Source organism: Pezoporus wallicus, unplaced genomic scaffold, assembly GCF_028554395.1.
Source record: "Pezoporus wallicus isolate ANWC-B61680 ecotype Strahan unplaced genomic scaffold, APGP_CSIRO_Pwel_v1 contig_3815, whole genome shotgun sequence".
In the NCBI taxonomy this organism is placed as follows: domain Eukaryota; kingdom Metazoa; phylum Chordata; class Aves; order Psittaciformes; family Psittacidae; genus Pezoporus; species Pezoporus wallicus.
Window position 1 is genome coordinate 2,340,328 of NW_026637911.1, and position 6,000 is coordinate 2,346,327.

A 6,000-nucleotide genomic window follows, 5' to 3' on the forward strand; every position below is an offset into this window, starting at 1 on the left:
GACTCACAGTCTTGTGATAGTGAGATAAGCTAGGTAGGCAAATTTTTACAGAGTTGCAATTACTGAAATTGTCATTACGCTGCTCACTGTAAAATAAATATAGATAGAAGTGAAATTATGCACAGGCTAGAAGTAGAAAGTGTTTTGCTTCTGTTTGCTAAATTAATCTCTTCCTAAATGGCTGCAGGCCAGGTAGGTTAGCATTTGTGGTTTCAAAGGTTTTCAGCGCTTGCAATGAGCCATGAAATTACTGCATGCTGCTGAAAATGGCAGCTGATGAAAGGAAAAGAGCGAATCCCAAAGGCAGAAAGACAGGAGGAAGCAAAATTACAGGCAGAAAGTCTGATTTTTGATGTTGCTCATTGTGAAATGTACACCCAAACTTTTAATAAAACATAAAACATTAATAAACCTGCTAACAATTCCTTACAATTTCTTTTGAAGTCTCAGTATAATTTCTGAATACTTATTAAAACAGGCACTGATTCAACGGTGGCTGAGCAGTTTCTGTCTGTTGGATATGGTATATTGGTATACTAGTGACTTTTGAAATTAGATTTTTATTGATGTTTTTTTAATTGAATTATCCAAAGGATTGATGTTTTCTGTTAATAATGTGACCCTAAACTGTTGAATTGTTGATCGAGTTTAACTAATATTAAATTAGATATTCAATGGTAAAACACACTGTCTGATCAATGCTGCTTCGCCATTCCAAATCTTCTCAACTTGGCTGAGAAAATAAATCTGGCTTCAGCTAGTCATGTTGCTAACTGCTACTTTATTATATGATGTGTATGCCACAGGAATGTTGGTGTTTCTTCTGAGGAGGAATGAAACAATGATTTTAAGCACTGTGAAAAGGAATCATGCATAGAAATAGCTGAGATAATTCAGTGTAGTACCATTTTAGGTTTAAAGGAACGTACAAGTATAAAAGTCCTTTGGGTCAGTATCATGCCATCAATTTTTTTGGCTGAATTACCCACTATTTTCAAAGACTCACGGTGTTGTGGAATCATCTGCAATTATTAAGACACAGCATGTCGTATAAGAAAGTTCTTTGCAAAGAGAAAAAAGTAGTTTGTAAGGATATAACAGTAAGAAATTGCTTTTCTATTAAACAATACTGAATGAATTAATGAATTGTCCTAGAATCTGGCTATATTCTTAAGGGCTCTGTGCAGGCAGGTAACTTGCTTACTGTGATCAACCATAATGTAAAAATGGGGTACTTCCTGGTAGAAATAAGCCTGCATCTAATATCTTTGGGGGCTGAGGAAACACACTTTTTTGATATGATTGGTTATGTAAAGTCATGTCTGCTTTTACAGGCCCTTTAACAGATCTGAATCAAGCAAGCCAAGCAGGCAAGGACTGCATTCAATACCATCTAGAAGGAATCGGACATGGAAAGCAGGGCCGCATCCTAAAATATCATTGATAGAGGTGACTGGGTTTACAGGTTTCTGTACTTTAACATAGCACTTCTAACCTGAATCATCTCTAAAACATTTACCTGTAAGTGCAATGACACCAAAATTAAGTTAAACGTAGCTATGAGAAGTAGGACTGCAATACAGGATGTGGTGATGGGATAAAGAGTTTCAGCAAAGGAATGTAGGAAAAAGCACTTCTGGAGTGTCACAGGCTCCTCAGGATCTGTATAGGGAAAAGAGTACTTTGGCTTTTAAGGTGTTGTCCACCTAAGAACAAAGCACACAGGAAACTGTAAGAAGTGCTGGGAGGTCACCTGCATCAAGGCAATCACACTGTAATTTGAATGGATACTTAGAAAAATCACAGCCTTCCTGAACAAGGCCCCAGCTGCACCCTGAAAAGCAGAACTGCAATGGCCCAATCTGTTCTGTATAGAGAATACAGTGGCCAGGTAAAACTGCAGGAGGCATACCACAAATTGGAAGAAAGTAATTGCTGAATTGGAGTCACAGGCAGGTATACACACACGAATTGGGATTTTGTGTGCATAAGTTCAGTATGCGGTAATGCATGTGCAAAATGTCATGCCCTTATCTATTCACTTGCTCATTCATACTGCACTAATCACTGTCTCAGGACCTAATTTTGAAGACTATAAATATTTTATTATCCACACAAAAATCAGAGGTGGTAACTGAGCTCAAGCTGTGCCCTGAGGAAAATAAAACAAATTGTGCCACATAATAAAAGATAGATATAGAAGACCATTGCATGGACATAATTCATATTCATATTGAGGAGTCCTATATTATATCTGGAGTAATCACATTATTCATTATACACTGTATGCTATGGAAATCGAAAGTGTGTACTACACATTTTGCAGCCTAAGAAGCATTTTTAATTACATTTTTTATTAAAATTTGTAAAATAAGAAGCAAACATAGAACATGATTCCCTCTCAGCGTGATAGGAAGAATTTACTGCTGCACTACAAAAAAAAAAGATAGTACAGCACATGTCCAACATTTAAAAACAAAACTGTGTATACTCAATCTACAGTCTTCCTTACCAGAGTGAAAGAATCTTACAAGCCTGTAACAGAAGACAAAAAATGCCTGCATATGCCAAGTCACACATGCACAAAGAATAGTATTGAGCTTCATGGAAAAACACAGTAACTTTGACACTGTCTTATAAACCCAGAAATGTTTCTGATTTTTAAATCTTAATAGTCAAGCAGCTTTTCCCTCATCCTCCTGTGAGATAACAAAGCAAAAGGAAGAAAGAGAGAAGGGGAGGAGAAAGGAAAGAGGAAAGAGGAAAGAGGAAAGAGGAAAGAGAAAAGAGGAAAGAGAAAAGAGGAAAGGAAAGGAAAGAGGAAAAGAAATAAAAGGAAAGAAAAGGAAAGGAAAGGGGAAAGGAAAGGAAAGGGGAAAGGAAAGGAAAGGAAAGGGGAAAGGAAAGGAAAGGAAAGGAAAGGAAAGGAAAGGGAAAGGGAAGAAGAAAGAAAACAGAAAGGGAGAGAGAAGAAAAAAAGAAAGAAACTCTATTTTAAAATACATGAGAAAAAATTAGTCAAAAATAACAGGAAAAGCTCCTGGTCTGAATACACCTGAGTTTGGGCCAACTTCTGCTGAAGTTCCCATTTAAAGAATAAAACCAGTGGCAGAAATGAACATACATAAATCTACAACTGAAGCAAACTAAATGCTGGCAATGTAGCTCGCTTTTTCTAGTTATGTAAAAATGAAGAATTTTTGTATTGATAGTCCATAAGGAAACAATGAAGTGTGTCATAAGTAAAGGTACAGAGGTATGCATTATTTGATGGATTATTCTGTAATGAATGCATGGGGAATACCTAAGTGAAGTTGGGTGGAGAAATAAATGGATTCCATATGTAGAATGTTATAGTCTGCTGCACAGAGTGGAAAGCTAATGCACGAAGGACTTCTAGAGGAAGTTGCAATTTACGTGCAGTTTCTATGGGGAAGAAAATGGAAAGAAGGCCTCTAAATCACTCACATTTTAGGCTATGCACTCCGTCCCTCAGTTGAGAGGAAGGACTTCAGACTCCCCAAACTGCCTCACTTTACTACTGAGAAAGTGTTAGGTGAAGTCAGTAACTTCATATGACTTAAAATTGTGTGTGAGTAAACACTGCATGTGTGGGTTGGGAATAGAGCTTGATCTTGAGTGTTTTGCTACTAAAGGTTTAAGTCTGATGGTATACATTGCTTACTATCACCAATAAGAGAACGAAATATAATGATCACAATGTACACCATGGACAAACACACTGTGCAAAATTCAATAGGTCTAGACTACTGTAAATCAAGACAGTTCAGAATTCTGCCAAAATGATAAGAAGCATTTTCTGATCGGAATGCCACTTTTCTCTGTGGTACTGTGAGCGCACATGGTCCCTCAGCAGGATTGATTTTGAAGATGGAGAGGTTTGACTAAGTGATTTGTTTAAAAGTGATTAAAATCAAAGGTATTTCTCCATGTGTAGCCGGTGGAGTTTCACAGCAAATGGTTTCATAGAAACATGGGTTTGTTTCAATCCATTTGACCTCCTCTCTCTCATGCAGTAGATTAGAAATGAGAATGAATCTCAAAACTAATCTCCAAAGAACTGCCATGACCTGTATGGTTTCACCTAGCAGTATTCCCAGGGAAGCTCAAAGATCTCTATTCTGCATTACCTTAGTGTTATCTTTGAAAACTCTTCCCTTCCTATGGGAAGCATATTTAATTTATTCCCTTTAGGATTCAACCATCTTTCTTCAGCCATTGTTACTAACACAGGTCAATTTATTTTTTTTTTAATTGCAGGTATTTTGAGGCAGAAATTGTAATTAAAATTAGAAACCTTGAGTGATATGATATAGCTTTTCCTATGTGAATAAAAAAATCTGAAGTCTGGCATCACTGAGTTTGGGTCTGAAGCTGAACCATATTTCTTACTCTTGACATAAGATTGGCAGCATGTGCCCAGCTGAGTTCTTTGTTTGCTGATATATGTGAATATTCTTAAATTAAGGTGATGTAGGCTTACTGCGACTATTACTGGAACACTGAACCTTGACAAATCTCAAGAAGTCTGGAAAAGGGCTGCAGGAATGACTGACAATGTGGATCTCACTTTAATGGTAGAGAATTGTAAAGGTTTATTTCTTTGGTTTGTCAAAGAGAATGTGAAAGATTAGAGCCTACAAGCGCTGAGGCAGAATATTTCTGCTTGCAGAGGGCTCTTTCCACTTCCAGTCAAATGCTGGATGAAATTTAATATATGGCAGGTAAACCCAGAGAAATTCCAGGTGGGACCAATATAATGCTCTGAACACTGGACATAATTAGCTATAAGAAATTTTTACGTAGGGAGGTGATAGACATCACCTGGAGTGATACACTTGATATCTTTCTAAAGGCTATGCTTTATCACAAAAGCATTGGAAACAGTGGATGAAATTATAGCTTCTATTCTCTACAGAAAGTCAAGTTAAATTATCATTATGTTTCTTCTAGTTTTTTAAAATGCAGATCTACAGGAAGACAAAAGAACAGGTGGCAGTTATAAGAACAAACAAATCAGAGAAAAAAATTAAGCAAGCCAAGCCAAACCTTTGTGAATTCCTCTTGTTGATTATTCAGGCCACATGTTCTCATTTCAAAATTTGCCAAATCATTTGTGCTCACGTAGGAGCCCATCATCCTGAAATAGATCACATTTTTCCACTCATAAAGTAGGGGCCTTTTGGAGTGTTAATGTGATTTCTAGTCAAAAGAAATAAAAAAGACAGAAGTGCTTCCCCAACTTCCCCAACTTTTAGTACATCAGGCTAAAAAGTGGGTAAGGCTTCTCAGTGCCTGAAGCAGCAGCATACATGGGAGTGAAATGGCAAAGCACACATCTGCTTGCAGCCCAAACAGCCAGCACCTGCTTCCTGATGTGCTAAAAAGAGCCAGTCCTCAGCACAAGTCAGAAGTAAAACTTCAGCTCACATCCTCACATTCCTGGTTACACTTCTTGGCTGTACTGTTATCTCAGCCTGGCTAGGCTGGTTGGGGGGGAAACTGATGGAAATATTTCAAGTTGCTATCTACACACCGTTATTCTGCTCCCAGTTAAGGCACCTGTGCACACTGCCACTGCTGGCTGGCTGCTTGGCAAAGTTGCCACTCCAGGTGGACACAACCTCAAGACACACCCAGAAAACCATCTCTAAAAGACAGAGTGACCTAAAGGTCCACTTTCCTCTGAGACACAACACAAAGATGTTCTTGAGATGCAAGAAGCAAAAAATAACTAAACTCATTGAGAATGCACCCACACACACATTAATGTCAATATTATGTCAAAGGGAATATATGTTGGTTTTCTTTTTGATGTATTCCCTGCAAAACACTGACTTTCCTGTTGCTCTCCCTGTATGGCGGTGTGCAGGAGCAAAAGAGGTCAAAGCGCATCCTGGCCTGGCTCTGGGGAGCCAGCAGGTGCTGCAGGAGGAGGCTGAGGACTGTTGAAGAGATGGGGAAGGAGAGTTCCTGCTC